This window comes from Cervus elaphus, chromosome 22 (assembly GCF_910594005.1).
Source record: "Cervus elaphus chromosome 22, mCerEla1.1, whole genome shotgun sequence".
Taxonomy (NCBI): domain Eukaryota; kingdom Metazoa; phylum Chordata; class Mammalia; order Artiodactyla; family Cervidae; genus Cervus; species Cervus elaphus.
In genome coordinates, this window is record NC_057836.1 from 36,739,469 (window position 1) to 36,755,595 (window position 16,127).

The following is a 16,127-nucleotide window of genomic DNA, read 5'->3' on the forward strand; positions in this document are numbered from 1 at the left end:
TTCATGTTCTGATTACTACCTTTTCTGGGTGAGACTCTTTTACCCACTTTTTTGTGTGACTCTCAGCATCCATCCCTTTCTGTTTTATATTTTACTTGAGTGACTTTCTTCTGACTTCATTTTCTTTACATCATGTTTCTAGTTATTCACGCTTCTGTTTATTGCCTTCATTCTGTAGGCCCCTTTGCTCTTTTCTGCTCTACTCTATCATCTCGTTTTGTTTTCTTTTTTAAGATTTATTTACTTATTTTGTTTATTTTGGGCTTCATTGGGTCTTTGTTGCTGCACGTGGGCTTTCTCTAATTGCCAAGGTGACTGGGAACTACTCTTTGTTGGGTGGAGTGGCCTTCTAATTGCGGTGGCTTCTCTTGTGGTGGAGCATGGGCTCTAGGGTATGCTGGCTCAGTAGTTGTGGCACACAGCTTTTAGTTGCCCTGGAGCATGTGAGATCTTCCCAGAAGAAGTGAAGTGAAGTGAAAGTCACTCAGTCGTCTCTGACTCTTTGTGATCCCATGGACTGTATGTAGCCTGCCAGGCTCCTCTGTCCCTGGAATTCTCCCGGCAAGAATATTGGAGTGGGCTGACATTCCCTTGATCAAGCCCGTGTTCCCTGCATTGGCAGGCAGATTCCTAACCACTGGACCACCAGGAAAGCCCCTATCATCTGGTTTTCTATGTGTCTCACATGCAATGTCTTGAGAGAGGATTTGTAAGGGCCCCCCAGGAAATAGTCAGTATGGAGCTCTGCAGAAGAGTCCTATGCTTGTTTGTCCCAGGCTGCTGCCAAGTTTCGTAGAAGGCAATGGCACCCCACTCCAGTACTCTTGCCTGGAAAATCCCATGGATGGAGGAGCCTGGTGGGCTGCAGTCCATGGGGTTGCTAAGAGTCGGACACGACTGAGCAACTACACTTTCACTTCTCACTGTCATGCATTGGAGAAGGAAATGGCAACCCACTCCAGTGTTCTTGCCTAGAGAATCCCAGGGACGGGGGAACCTGGTGGGCTGCCATCTATGGGGTCACACAGAGTCAGACACGACTGAAGCGACTTAGCAGCAGCAGCAGCTGCCAAGTTTATACTGGATTGTTTTGATTTGAGTGGGCGTCTATGGTTCAACCTGTACTGTTCAAGGTGGCGAGGGTCTCAGGATATTAACTGAGAATCCCATGTGTAGGGAAACATTTTAGACTCCACCAGAAGAAGGGTAGTCTCATTCAGAGTGTCATGGCACCACCCTGAATGCACTTTTTCTTTAGAATTATTGCTATCCCATTTATAGACAAAAAACTGAAACTCAAAAATGTCAAGTGGTCCTAGGTTTTATAACTCAGAGTACATGAAGTGCTTTATTTAATTTTGCCAAATAAGAGGTGCTATTTCTTACACTTCCTTTTATTCAAGAATGGGTGATGATCTTTTTCAGAGATGGCATCTTGTAATGTTAAAGGTAGTTTTCCTATGGCTGTTCTGTTACATCTAATTGAGAATTTAAACAATGTAGGGTCACATGGAGATTATATAAGGTAAAATAAGAGGGAAGAGATTTAAAGTATTTTAAAGACAGACACACAAAAGTGATAGCTGTCATACTTCCTCTTTGCTTCCTTCATACCTTGGCTAGTTTAACAAACCACAGTACTAATTATCTGGCAATTCAGGTGTTACACAATCAGCATTCATCAGTGGAAAGGCTCTTCTGGAGATAGAATCTGGAAGAGCAAGGGAAAGTAGTAGAGAAACACAGTTTTTATAGGATTTGAGCGATAAGATGCTCCAGCCTGAAGATTAGTTTATCAGCAACTTGTTTCAGCTTGCAAGAAAGTTCCTTTAATGAAAACATTTGTCTAAACCAGTTGTCCCATCCTCATCTTATATCTGTTTTAGCTAAAACTCATTCCTCGTAATCCTTGTAGACAGAGGCTTCTGGATTGAAGTCTGACACTTCATTTTAAAATATAAATTCTAGTTAAGTAGAAGAATTCTCATTAAAGATTAGGAGAGACTGAATAAAGCAACAATAACTTAATGATTGTCCAGGTGAAAAGGTGAGTGAGGAGGAGTTAATGGGTCAGTTGGAGGCCTGGGCTTCCTTTGTGACTCAGCTAGTGAAAAATCCTCCTGCATTGCGGGAGACCTGGGTTCGATCCTTGGGTTAGGAAGATCCCCTGGAGGAGGAAAAGGCTACCCACTCCAGTATTCTGGCCTAGAGAATTCCACGGACTGTATAGTCCCTGGGGTCGCAAAGAGTCGGACACAACTGAGCAACTTTCACTTTCGCTTGGAGGCATGGTCCAAAGAATGGGGCACACCACTATGTCAAACTAGATACATTTTGATTAGTAGCGAGCTATGATATATTATTTGAAAAATGAGTCTTAGTTATATTGTAGCAGGTGAAAAATCTAGGTGGAAGTTACTGGTTATGAGTAATGCTCTATTGTTGATTGAGCATGTTCCCAGGACCTCTAAAGAGGTCTGCACAGCACATGTTGGTAGGAAGAAACAGCAGTGACCTGTCACCCCAGGAAAGACCTGACAGCCTGCAAAAAGGCTTCGCTTGCTTGGGAAGAATGCTATGCAGACCATCTGCCTGGAACGGAAAATAAGAATTGCTGTTATATACTGAATGGTCCAACTCTCTATCCTGTTGACCTCTCTTTGAGTAGAGGAATCAGACACTTTTATGAAACTGAATTAACTGTATTTGTAAATGGGATGAATTGTTCAAAGGCGTTTTAATTTGTTCAACTGAACCATTCAGTTCAGTTCAGTCACTCATTCTTGTCCGACTCTTTGCGACCCCATGAACTGCAGCATGGGGTTCCTCCCTGTCCATCACCAACTCCCAGAGACCACCCAAACCCATGTTCATCGAGTCGGTGATGCCATCCAACCATCTCATCCGCTGTCATCCCCTTCTCCTCTGCCCTCAATCTTTCCCAGCATCAGGGTCTTTTCAAATGAGTCACTCTTCATATCAGGTGGCCAAAGTACTGGAGTTTCAGCTTCAACATCAGTCCTTCCAATGAACACCCAGGACTGATCTCCATTAGGATGGACTGGTTGGATCTCCTTACAGTCCCAGGGACTCTCAAGAGTCCTCTCCAACACCACAGTTCAAAAGCATCAATTCTTCGGTGCTCAGCTTTCTTTATAGTCCAACTCTCACATCCATACACAACCACTGGAAAAACCATAGCCTTGACTAGGCGGACCTTTGTTGGCAAAGTAATGTCTCTGCTTTTTAAAATGCTGTCTAGGTTGGTCATAACTTTCCTTCCAAGGAGTAAGTGTCTTTTAATTTCATGGCTGCAGTCACCATCTGCAGTGATTTTGGAGCCCCCAAAAATAAAGTCTGACACTGTTTCCACTGTTTCCCCATCTATTTGCCATGAAGTGATGGGACCAGATGGCATGATCTTAGTTTTCTGAGTGTTGAGCTTTAAGCCAACTTTTTCACTCTCTTCTTTCACTTTCATCAAGCGGCTCTTTAGTTCTTCACTTTCTGCCATGAGGGTGGTGTCATCTGCATATCTCAGGTTATTGATATTTCTCCCGGCAATCTTGATTCCAGCTGTGATTCTTCCAGCCCAGCATTTCTCATGATGTACCCTGCATATAAGTTAAATAAGCAGGGTGACAATATACAGCCTTGACATACTCCTTTTCCTATTTGGAACCAGTCTTTTGTTCCATGTCTAGTTTTAACTGTTGCTCCTGACCTGCATACAGGTTTCTCAGGAGGCAGGTCAGGTGGTCTGGTATGCCCATCTCTTTCAGAATTTCCCACAGTTTATTGTGGTCCACACAGTCAAAGGCTTTGGCATAGTCAATAAAGCAGAAATAGATGTTTTTCTGGAACTCTCTTGCTTTTTCAATGACCCAGCGGATGTTGGCAATTTGATCTCTGGTTCCTCTGCCTTTTCTAAAACCAACTTGAACATCTGGAAGTTCACAGTTCACGTATTGCTGAAGCCTGGCTTGGAGAATTTTAAACATTACTTTACTGTAAAACTGAACCATTAATTGAACATTAATCAAATACCATGAAAAAAGTTTCTATTTTCAGTTTAAAATTTTCCTTTTATAAATAGAATAATAAAATGGGGATGTTGAATGTAACTAGGTATTTGTATTCTCTAGTGGGTAGCCAAAGAAAAACCACCACAACCTGGGTTGCAAGGAAAGGGTGATTAAAATAAGACTGCTGGGACTTCCCTGGCAATCCAGTGGTTAAGACTTGGCCTTCCAATGCAGAGGCTGTGGCTTCAATCTCTTGTTGGGGAGCTAAGCTCCCACATGACTCATGGCCAAAAAGCAAAACATAAAATAGAAACAATATTGTAACAAACTCAATAAAGACTTAAACAATGGTCCACATAAAAATGTTTAAAATAAACTAAGACTCTGCTTGGAATGAGATGTTGGGCCTATTTCTAACCTGTCCTCCATGGGCAGGCAGGGAATGCGGAGGAGAACTGGGCTCATAAATGAGGCCAGTGATGACAGCTGAGCAGTAACTCAGTATTTAGCCAAAGGATATTAAAATGGTATCCGGGTTATCACCAACACCATGCATAGAATCAGACAGAATAAGCAGCAATTTCCTCTAAGAAGGAACTCTAAAGCTAGGCTTGTTTCATCTGAATTTGGGTTCATGATTTATACCATGTGTTTAACCCCCTCTGTGTTTGGCAATGTGACTAGGATGAGAACAATTTGAGGTACCTAGGTCCTCTAAGATAATGCTAGTGGGGGTTTTTCTTGAACTTCTAAAGACACAGCCTACAGTAGGTTAGAAGTCTTAAGCAAAAGGCAGCTTCATTCATTCATTCGGTGAATTTTTATTGAATGTCCATTGGACAATGGATGGTTCTAAATTCTGTAAAGAACATAAAGATGAAGCAAATTGGCATCTTGCCCTTAAGAACTGTAAGGAACTTACAGTCAGTGAGAGCCATAAGCCATATATAAAAATAACAGTACAATTGTTTTCTGTCCTAAGATAAAGGAAGATGTTTACTAATGACTCATTATGTGTCAGGCAACGTGTTCTGTTATCTTGCACATGACATCAGATCATCACAACCACCCTGGGAGGTGGACGTTAGTAGAAATGAGCAAGGATCTTTCTTAACTGAGAAAAGATTCTTAGAGGATATGGGTGCAAAGTCATTCATTTGCAGAGTGTGTGAGTATGAAGCAGAGAAGACGATACATTCAGAAAGGTAGGTTGGTGGCCATGATGTAAGGATCTCTGGATGCCAGAGAGGAGTTTGGGCAATGTTCACTTGTTCTGAAAGTACCAAGAGTGGTCATGACTGTGCTTTGGAGAACCGAAGATGGAAGCCTACAAAGACCAGTCAGTGAAGGACATAACCTTTATGAGTGGGGTGAGCCTCTCCTGGTGTCTGTATCTAAATAAACTTTGGGCCTGCACAGGCTTGGGGGTGGGAAGAACAAAAAAACCAGGCTGCTGTCTGCCACTCCAGAGCACGGAGCTGAAAGAGAGCAGATTGCAGACAATCAGTGCTTTGGAGAGATAAAGAAAAGATGGCTTGCAGTCAAGGAGACCTTGGTTTTCATCCCGGTTCTGGGTGTCCTAGAGCAATTTACTTATGTAACCATGCTGAGCCTTTGATTCCTTATGTTAAGATGGGGCTAATGACACTCACCTTACAGGATGGTTGTGAGGATTAAGAGACACAAGACAGAGGTCTTTGGGAAAATAGTCAGAAAAGCAGGATATAGGTTTCCAGGAGAAAGAATTTCAGTGGTGGTATGTTCTTTCAGCTTGTGTACCCCTTGTTGCCAGATAAATTCAGAAGGCCACTTGTCAGGACCACAGTAGAAAGGGATCTGGCATTCAATAGGTGGTTATATCAGATGAACTTTAGGGTCCATTTCAAGTTCTAGTGTTGTTATTCTCTGCAGGTTTTTTCCCCGTGCTTTCACAGTGCCCCCTTCCTAACCCCACAGTCATTATCTGACAAACTCATAGGTACTATAGGTCAGGCTGATCATAGGAATAATTTGACAGAAAATAGGTATCTAGACCCTCAGAGTTAATTGGTGTTGAAACCACAGGAGCTGTAAACATACTTTTCCATTAAATAAGTTAAGATCCAGGATAATGGGTAGACTCTGGGTACTTGCTCATTGGGCAATGTCTTGATTCTTTGGGGATTCCCCAAGATACCCAGAGGCCAGTGATTTCAATCTATTTATTGAAGAGTTAGATCTCTTTGCCAAATGAAGCACTGTAATGAAGCCTAAATGAATGGATGGGATTCCCAGGTGGCGCCAGTGGTAAAGAACCTTCCTGCCAATGCAGGAGACATAAGAGATGCAGGTTCAACCCCTGGGTCAGGAAGATTCCCCGGAGGAGGGCATGGCAATCCACTCTAGTATTCTTGCCTGGAGAATCCTACCCCATGGACAGAGGAGCCTGGTGGGTTACAATCCATATAGGGTCTCAAAGAGTCGGACGAGACTGAAGTGACTTTGCATACTTGCAAATGTGTTGATAGAATAGATAAGAGCTGTAACTCTAATTATGGGGGAGGGGAGGGAGAGGTGGGGAGAAGGAGGCTGAAATCTCACCCATTGAGTTCCTTTCTCACCCACTCTGGAACCCCTGGTCGGAACACTACTGCTCCAGCCCCGGCCTGTTTGTTGTTTTCCTCTTGAGTCTTCTGTTTTCTGGACTCAGATGACAGCTGTTATCACTCCAGCTGCAGAGGGGATGGGAGGCAACTTCCTGTTATTCTATCCTGCCATCCCTGTGGGGGTGGGACAGTCCCTCCCCCAATCTCCTCCCGCTGCTGGCTGTAGAATGTGAGCCAGGCGGGCTTCCTACGACTGGGCTTGGAAGAATGACTGGTAGCCATCCAGCCACTGTTGAGCATCTGGGAGAGCAAGGCAGAGCAGGCTCCAGACAAGTGTCCCTGGCTGAGGGACAAGGAGGAATGGGTGGCTAAGAGGCAGATTAAGTGGTCGGTGCAGAAAATGCCTGAGGCCGTGAAGGGTTGCTGCATGAATAATGGGAGAGTAAGAAGAGGGGGTTGTTGCCAAGGCATTAAGATTGAGAGAGGGAAATGGGGAGAGATAGTTAAGGTAGCTCAGCTGGTAGAGAATCCATCTGGAATGCAGGAGAGTCCTGTTTGATTCCTGAGTTGGGAAGATCCCCTGGAGAAGGGATAGGCTACCCACTCCAGTATTCTTGGGCTTCCCTGGTGGCTCAGCTGGTAAAGAATTGCCCTGCAATGCGGGAGACCTAGGTATGATCCCTGGGTTGGGAAGATCCCCTGGAGGAGGGCACAGCAACCCACTCCAGTATTCTTTCCTGAAGAATCCCCATGGACAGAGGAGCCTGGCAGGCTACTGTCCATAGGGTTGCAAAGAGTCGGACATGACTAAGTACAGCACAGTTACGTAGTTGTGGTTTCTAGCTATGAGATTGTTTGGGGTTGGGTGCATTTAAGGAAGGGAGCAGGGTTAGAGGTGATCTGCTAATCCATTTTCCATCCTATATTTTTATTGACGTTTTTCTTGAATTGGGGGTAAGGAATACAGAAGTATTAGGCATGAGCAGCCTCCTCAGAGTCTGGGAAGATAGGAAATGAATATAACTGGACATAGATAACCATACATTAACACATCTATACAATTTCAGTAAGGATTGTAATAACCTTTGATGTGAGTATTATTAGTTCCATTTTATAAAAGAGGTGATTAGGTTTCTGATGGCTATTTTAATGACCTGGTCTTCCCAGGTGGCGCTAGTGTTAAAGAACTCGCCTGCCTATGCAGGAGATGTGAAAGATGCAGTTTCCATTCCTGGGTCAGGAAGATCTCCTGGAGAAGGAAATGGCAACCCACTCCAATATTCTTGCCTGGAGAATCCCAAGGACAGAGGAGCCTGGAGAGCTACAGTCCATGGGGTTGCAAAGAGTTGGCCATGACTGAAGCAACCTAGCCCAGCATAGCACAAAGCAAGCAGTGCAGAACCCCGATTTTCTGGGGGGTTCTGCAATGGACCCCCCTTTTCTGTCTGCTGTAGGGCACATCAAGGACTTAAGGCTTTGAGAGAAGGGTAGGACTTAGCACACAGAAGGGGATCCAAAGGTTAAAAATTTCCACTTACAAAATAAGTAAGCCATAGGGATGTAATGTATAACATGGTAACTATAGTTAATAACACAGTATTACATCTTTGAAAGTTACTAAGAGAATATATCTTTAAAACTCTCAAAAACAAAACAAAACACCCCACAAAGCTCTCCCAGACAGAAGAGTGGGGATTCCAGGTAGGCCAGTAGGTGAGATGCAATCAGGAATCTGGGAGTAGACCAGTTTGCAGTGAAATGTTTCCCAGGAGTGAAGTGGGAGACAAGGTGGGAAAGGTGCATAGAGCCCAGATCAGAGAGTTTTAAATGACCAGCAAAGAATTGCATATCAAGAGGGACCTGATTTCGAAGGGGAAGATACTGACAGCAAAACCAGTGTTTTAGCAAACTCATTTGGAAGTAGTGCATAGGACTTAGAGCTGGGGGAAGATGGATTCAGTAGTTAGGAGCTGGGAACAGTGTAGGTTTGACAAACAGCATAATGTTGATAATACAGAAATTGGTCTGTGAAAGCAGTTGCTGGGGGCGGTGGATTTTTTTTTTTTTGGCATTATAATATGTGTGTAGATTGTGGGCAATCACTGCTCTAGAGAGAAGAAATAGCTTTGGAATCCAATAAACCTTGGTTTCAACTGCAGTTCTGGAGCAATTTACTTATGTAACTTTGCTGAGCCTTTCATTCCTTTATGTTGAAACGGGGCTAATGACACTTTACAGGATGGTTGTGGGAATTAATTCAGACACACTGGTGGACTCTGCATCCCTTCTACAATCTGTGGCAGAATGGCCAAATAAACACGTCCTCATCCATCAGAAAACAAACAATAAAAATGAAGAGAAAGTCAGTAATCAATTCATTGTAATTCCAGAAGATGCTGGATAATCTATCTTTATCTCATATAAAGAGGGCCACGTTTCACAATTCAGTCCTGCCTTGAGGCAGTTATTAGGCAAACTGAAAGACCCATTTCCTGAGAATCTCTCTGTTCTGTTAGCCAGGGGCATAGCCTGATAGCTGCCAGGGTAAATGTTAGTTAATTCTTAATTGATAGCTCAGCCACTGCAATTGATTCCATTCAACAATAATTATTCTCATGTGGCTTGCTGAACTCAGTTGTGAGATTTCCACCCCTTTTCAGTTGTGTATAAAAACAGCAGTCCTGAGGTCTTTAAAAAAAGGTAAACAGTAATTTTTCTTACTTCAGAGGTTCAATTTTATTTGCCTGGAAGCTCGCGTGCTGTGATTTTCGTCACTAAAAGCAAAAGCAAACCGCATGGTCGATAACGCCCCAGGGTTAACAATCTAGAGCTGGGTCGCAGTTTCTAGGATTGTCCTCCCTATCTTCTCGAAGAGCTTTTGAAGTTCTAAATTTCCCGTTCTAAGGGAACGCCCAGCACCCCCAAGATAAAAGGGGAGCTGAGCGAGCTGGCGGTTTCCTTTATTTGTCTGACTTCAAGCTAGCCATTTTCTGCTGCACGCGCCGCCGGACTCGGACTTGCCCGTGACACACAGGCGACTGTTTTTCCTTCCAAGGGGGGCTTGGATAGGTTAGTTTCGTTTCTGACCTGGGGGATTGGGAAATGCGCCAAGAAAAGTTTAAAACACCACCCGCAAGGATCTTCCTCGTACCATGATTCTCCTTCCCTTACAGATAGCAGGAAAGGCAGCATTTTTTTCCATCAACACCCACTTCCAGCCCAGCGCCGGGCTCAGAGAGGAATGTGTAAAATTAGTGGGCTCCTCTGAGTGACAGTCCGCGGGCCCAATCAGCGCGAACCGCGGCGCGCCGACACCCCTCCCGCGCGCTCTCTTTGGCTCATTCCCGCGGGGAGGGCGGTGGGAGGGCGCGAGGGAGGGGAGGTACCTGGGACTGGGAGTGATGTCAGCTCCCAGCTCGGTGCCTGCCCGGATTCCTGACATGGTGTAGGGCCGAGAGGGTGGGGAAGGCGGGAGCGGGGCGAGAGAGGACTCGGGGCAGCCAGCCTGCGGCGGGGCCGGAGTGCCGGCGCTTTGAACTCCGGGCGAAGGTGAAGCACAACTTTTGCAACTCGTGCTGGCGGCTCTCCTCCCCCCAGGTAAGGGCGTTGGGCTCCTCTCGGGGACCGGAGGGTAGTGGCATCGTTCTGTGGTTGCAGCTGCTCCTCCTTTTCCCCGCTCGATTTCCTTTTCCAGCTCACTCCAGTTTCCCAGTGGGAGCGGACACTTTTTGGTGGGTGGGGTAGAGCTTAACTCCTGGGGCTCCCAACTAGCTTTTAGGTGAAAAATACCTCCAGGATTGGACGTGTGAGATCTTGTCTGTGTCCTTAAACACCGCCCCCTCCCCAGTCTCCTAATAATACTTGAGAACCCCAGTCAGAGAAGTGTGGTGTCTGTGTGTGTGTGTGTGTGTGTGTGTGTGTGTGTGTGTGGTGTGTGTAGGGGGGTGTTATTTTAAAATGTCACAAAAAGTTTATGAAATATCGACTCAAATTATGATGAGAGAGAACAAAAGTTTTTGTGTTTTATTGACTCCCCTCTGGTCTATTACATGTTGATTTAAATGAAAGTCTGTCATTGATATTCATATTTTTTTATATCATAATATGAGATCCTTTTCTATAGTTCCGTCAGAACGTGAGAAATTCACTTGGAGTGTATTAATTATGAGCTTGTGGGAAAACCGGTCTCTTGGGGGCATGCTTCAACGCCGGTTCTTTTTCTCTCACATCTTAACGGAGGATCCCTTTGGTTGCCAACGTTGTGATCTGGAAAGGTTAGATAGGCTGTTGAGAACCTTCATAACTGTTTTCTGTGGCTGTTTGAGAGAAGAATGAGGGCTGGTAGTTGTTTTCATGGATCCTTTTTAGAGAAGGGAGTTTTAACAGGGAAATGTGGCTGAAGGTGTGGCAAACTCTTAATTATAGGAACATGAATTTTTCAACATGTGGGGCCAAAACAAATCCTTCCTTTCAATAAAAATTGCAGGGAGCAATAGAAGAAGTACTTGATCTCGTGTCCCAGTTTGGTATTTAGGGAAAGGAACTGCCTGTTGGGAGCAAAAGGATATTTAGATAAGTAGAAGTATAGAATTCTGTTTTGCTGTTTATTTCCGGTTTCAAACCCTTTAGCTTTTTCTTGCTTGGTGATTTTGTGTGCCCAGGTCACTAACTGGGTATGATTGACTTTCTGGGGAAAAAATTGACCCCATATGCTGATTGAGACCCCTCACTTAACCAGTGCTGAAGGCTCTTTCTTTTGGGGAAGCAAAGAAAGTATTTAGGCTGGGACTCCTAAGTCAAGTTTCCCTTTTCTTTCACTGGAGTGCCTCAGCAGTGAGGATCCTTCTGTTGCCAGGTTGGGAGGAAACGGGCGTGGACTTCTTTGTGAGTCAAAAGCTGCATCCCAGGTGCCTGTACGTCAGGGCATTTCCGGGAGAGGAGGAAAGAAAGAAGCCACAATATTGCATCTAATAAACCCAGGTTGGGAAGTGTGGAGACATGGGACTTTGTTGATGGGGTCCTCCGTCTTTCTAGCCAGATAGCAGTTAGGTTGCAGGGCAAAAAAGAGGTGTTTTGTTTTGCTGTTGTTTATAAAACACCTAAGGGCTTCCCTGGTGGTTCAGTGGTAAAGAATCCACCTACAGTGCAGGAACCACCAGAGACATGAGTTCAGTCCCTGGGTGGGGAAGATCCCCTTGAGGAGGAAATGGCAAACTGATCCAGTATTCTTGCCTGGGAAGTCCCATGGACAGAGGAGCCTGGCAGGTTACAGTCCAAAGGGTTGCAAAAGAGTTGGACAGGACTGAAGTGATTGAGCACACATTCATGCATGCATGCATAAGACACCTGGATCTGTATTGTTATTAAAATGTTTAATTAGCACAGGATGGATTAAGAGTAGATTTTTTGCAAAGACGAGGTGTGCTTCACTGAAAAAGCCTGTATATTTTAATTTTGGTCTGTGTTTTGGACTGAGAAACAGAAATTGCCTAATGTCACTGAAATAATGGTGACTGAATCTTTGCTATTTATGTTCCGTGAAAGTGAAAAGAGTTATTTGTTCAGTCCAATCTGACTCTTTGTGACTCTGTGGATTGTAGCCTGCCAGACTCCTCTGTCCATGGGATTCTCCAGGCAAGAATACTGGAGTGGGTAGCCATTCCCTTCTCCAGGGGATCTTCCTGACCCAGGGATCAAACCCAGGTCTCCTGCATTACAGACAGATTTTTTACCATCTGAGCAGAAGTACATAAAACACACTGTATTTTCCAATGCACTTTTTCAGCAGGAAAGTCCAGGAGGTGAGGTGGAATTCCTGTGGGCTGGTGAGAGCTCTCTGAAGGCTTGACTGTTGGAGTATTCAGACTGCTGTTTGTAATACCCAAAGAAAGCTGCAAAAACCAGTCAAGTAGTATCTTTAGGATGTTATCTTGTTCTCCAAATTCAGATTTATAATTCTTTCCAAGAAATGAGTCCTTGCTTAAGGACTTGAATATAACAAAGCTTTAAATTGCATTCACAGTTTGAGTAGCAACCTTTAAGTTTACATACTTATTTTTAACCAACATTTCTCTTTCTCCATCTGTGTGTAGGAGGCAGATGTGGTATACTAAAACACAATATGTTCAAAGGACAAAACTTGAAAGATGTTTGAGTTATTGAGAAAGGTAGGGTCAGGATTTGGTTAAATTCTTTGACCAGCAACTATCATAGTTACTATAGCTCCTTTAAAAAATGGGATAATCTGGCCTTTGTGGACAGATGTTGACTTGAAATTTCGGGGCACACTGTTGTTACATATCAAGAGTGCCTAATTTCAAGGGCATTCTAGTCATTTTTTGGAAACAAGTTCAGTGAGAGAGAGTTCATTAACTGTTTAGGTAGTCTTTCTGTCACTGTGCTTGCAGGAGATAAATCAGAACAAGGTCATTTCCACCCCCTCAGTTACTGACTAGCTGACTTCTTTTTAAAACCTTTCATATTCATGAACTATTTGTACTTTTGTAGTTAATTTAGATTATGTTGGTAATTTGTCACATTAAAAGTAACTTTTTGAGGTTCTCATCTCCCATTTTTAAAAATACCTATAGCCTCAAAAGCACATCTTTCAAACTATTAACTAAAAGACCTCATTCATCACTCTTATCTTTTCAGAGATATTATTACGTGTTTCTAATCTGATTTGAATTACCTTTTCAAAACAGTGAATGAATGAGTGAGGGAATGTATGAATATCCATTCACATTTGGGTCTGTGTCTTGATTCTTTACTAAAGAAATGTTCCTTCAAGGTGCACACGTAGGCAAGAGATAGTGTTAGGCTGGCCAAAAAGTTTGAGTTTTTCTGTAACATGGAAAAAACCTAAACAGACTGTTTGGCCAACCCAATACATAAATATGACTTTTTTTTTAATTCCCTAAGATTTCCTTAGAAAGTCATATTATTAGTTTTGAAAGTAAGAAAAAAAAATCCCAGTTGAGCATCCGATTGTGCAATCTTTCAGGAAACCATGATTTTACTGTTGTTTTTTAACCATGGTGGAACAGATGGGTTTAAGTATGAGAGCCAAAGCTTTTAAGGTTACTGACACTGGATGTTGTTTTAGGACAAAGGAAACAAAGTGTCTGTCCTCTGGCCAGCATTTCCCTTCAACTAAACATTGATAATTTCACAATTAAATCAGTCATCAAACTGCCCCCATGTGGACACTATCCAGTAACTGCTCTGGGTTTATGTAGTTCCTTGAATCTGTAGTGTATTATGTCATCAGTTTCTCAAATGCATCTCCGAGCATGTCAGAATGATTTTCTTAGCCAAAAACCTACAACTTTTGTCACATATATCACCACCATAAAGACTGATGCTTCATTAAATGGAGCTAATGGATTAAAAAAACAAAGCTGAACTAACCTACCCTAGAAAATAAAAAGACTTCTATTTCTTTTACACTCTTTATTGAAACAGTAATTATTGATGCCGGTTTGGCATTGGTTAATGTTTCAAAAAGCCAAGTGGTGAGGGTTTCTTTTACATCAATACTTTGCCCCATGTTTAAGGATCTAAGACACCAAACAACTGGATTTTAGATGAAAAAGTGGGCCCTTGCAGGAGTTTTAAGTTTATACACTCATTAGGCAGCTTTTGAAGAAGAGGAGGGTTTGAGTGAAACCTCTACCACTTCTCTTTGGAGAGCTTCTGTTTCTGAAATGTGGGTTTGGGCTCTGAGGGATCCAGGTGGGTGTGTTGTCTTAGTTTGTGACGGGACTTTGGTTGCGTGTCTCCCTGGAACTTGGTGTGACTCACAGTTTGACTGGCCCACATTCACGTCCTTGTTTTTGTTGGCAAACGTAATGAGTTCAGAATAGAAACATCAGGTGGTGGTTTCCGGGTGGTGGTGCACCTAAAAATGCCCTTGACTGAAGGAATTGTGCGAACTCAGATTGCACTGAATATCAGTCATTCTGGTAAAGACTCGTTTCATTGATACGGTCCATGAAGGAAGAAGGTCAAATACCATAACTTTGGGGGCTGGCTGTAGATTTTGTGGACATCCTTTGAACTCCAGAGTAAGGTCTTTTTACCTCTCCTTTAGCTTACAGAAATTAAGCATTTGACAGAAAAACAAATGCAATTTCGAGAGCCGATATGCTGATTCCTAGTGTTGCGTGTGGGGTAGGAAAGGAAAACTTAATTTTACCTGATGAGAGAGAGACTAAAGATGCTGTTTTCAGTGACAAGTCCATTCATAAGTAAGTGGCCAAATTCTTTAGGCACACAGGTGGTTCTTGGGAAGAAGTAGGTAGGCCCATGGGGAACTCTTTTACTGCTTCCTTTGCATGCATGTTACTCTGAACCGTATTATTGAATATGGTTTCATGTCATCTTGTATTTCCTGTGAGCCTAGGATATAGCTCACAGAAGTCCTTTTGCTGGCTTTCTGTCACTCTTCTCCATGTATATCTTTTCACAAATATGATCTTCTCATCACAGAATTGTATGAGGTTTTTATGAGGAAAGTTTGAACTTTGAAAGAAAATGTAAACAGGCTAAAGCTCTTTGGCCTACTTTCTTAATACAATAGCTTGAGAGTGTGGCTGTGGTTGCATAAATAATATCCCTGGAACCATTATCTTTTTGTAAAGATAATGCTTCTCCTACCAACACATGGTCGAGGATTTTATTTTGCTTGAACTGAAATTTGAGCACCCTATACTTTTTCTTGTGAATGATGGAAGAGTCAGAGGAGCCTGTAAGTTCTCATCTAAAGTAACTCTGGACAGCGAGTGAGTGGGAGGAAGGGAAACAGTGACGGCTTATAGGAAACACTGATTGAACCTGTGTGTCCTCCAGGACAGTTTGTGTGAAGTCACCTGGGTTTCAGTGTTTTTCCTCTGGATCAGCTGCTTGGATGCGTCTGTAAAACTTTCACATTCTTCCGACCTCCACCCCCATCAGCGGGTGACTTTGCCCAACCAAGAGGGCTTTTAAACATAGACTTAAAGTTCTTTTATTGCTTTCTTCTCAAGGTACCTTGATTTTCTAGGATGACTTGCACTCTACATTACCCTGTGGAGCAGACACAGCTAGGTGCGCAGTTGTTTCCATCCTTCCCACTTCTTACTGGTGGTCAGTTAAAAAAAAAAAAAAAACCCACACAGCAAATTCTTGATTTCCCAGAATCCCTTGCAGCTGGGCGGTGTCTAAATGACATCGTTCTGGCCAATAAGATGCAGGTAGCGGGGAGGGGCTCTCCCACAGACTCTCTTGCCTGTTAGGCTGTTGCTCTTCGTGCTTCTCATTCTTTCTTCCAGGAGAATGGATGCTGTTTTCTAACCGCAGAAGCCGTCTTGTGACCAAATTCAAGAAGCTTGAGGGGTAAGTGGGCTGGGAAGCTGATGGCCTTCTGGAACACTGTACCAGACTTTGTCTGCCCACCTTTTGATTTATTTTGAGAAAAATAAATCTCCATTTGATCAACCACAGAAGTTGGGTCTGTTACTTGAAGCCAGATGGGATC

General features: G+C 43.4%; 1 protein-coding gene across 16 annotated transcripts in view; it reads left to right on the forward strand.

Moving 5' to 3' along the window:
- The first annotated feature begins 10,033 nt into the window (after window positions 1-10,033).
- Window positions 10,034-16,127, forward strand: part of PPFIBP1 (PPFIA binding protein 1) — a 196,886-nt gene continuing 190,792 nt past the window's right edge. For 7 of the 16 annotated variants that reach the window (XM_043881925.1, XM_043881928.1, XM_043881927.1 and 4 more), the window contains exon 1: window positions 10,034-10,207. The gene's annotated coding sequence lies outside the window, so the exon portion shown is untranslated. Of the gene's footprint in view, window positions 10,208-15,921; window positions 15,986-16,127 lie in introns of all 16 variants that reach the window. The other 9 variants (XM_043881930.1, XM_043881923.1, XM_043881926.1 and 6 more) reach the window with 3 other exon arrangements.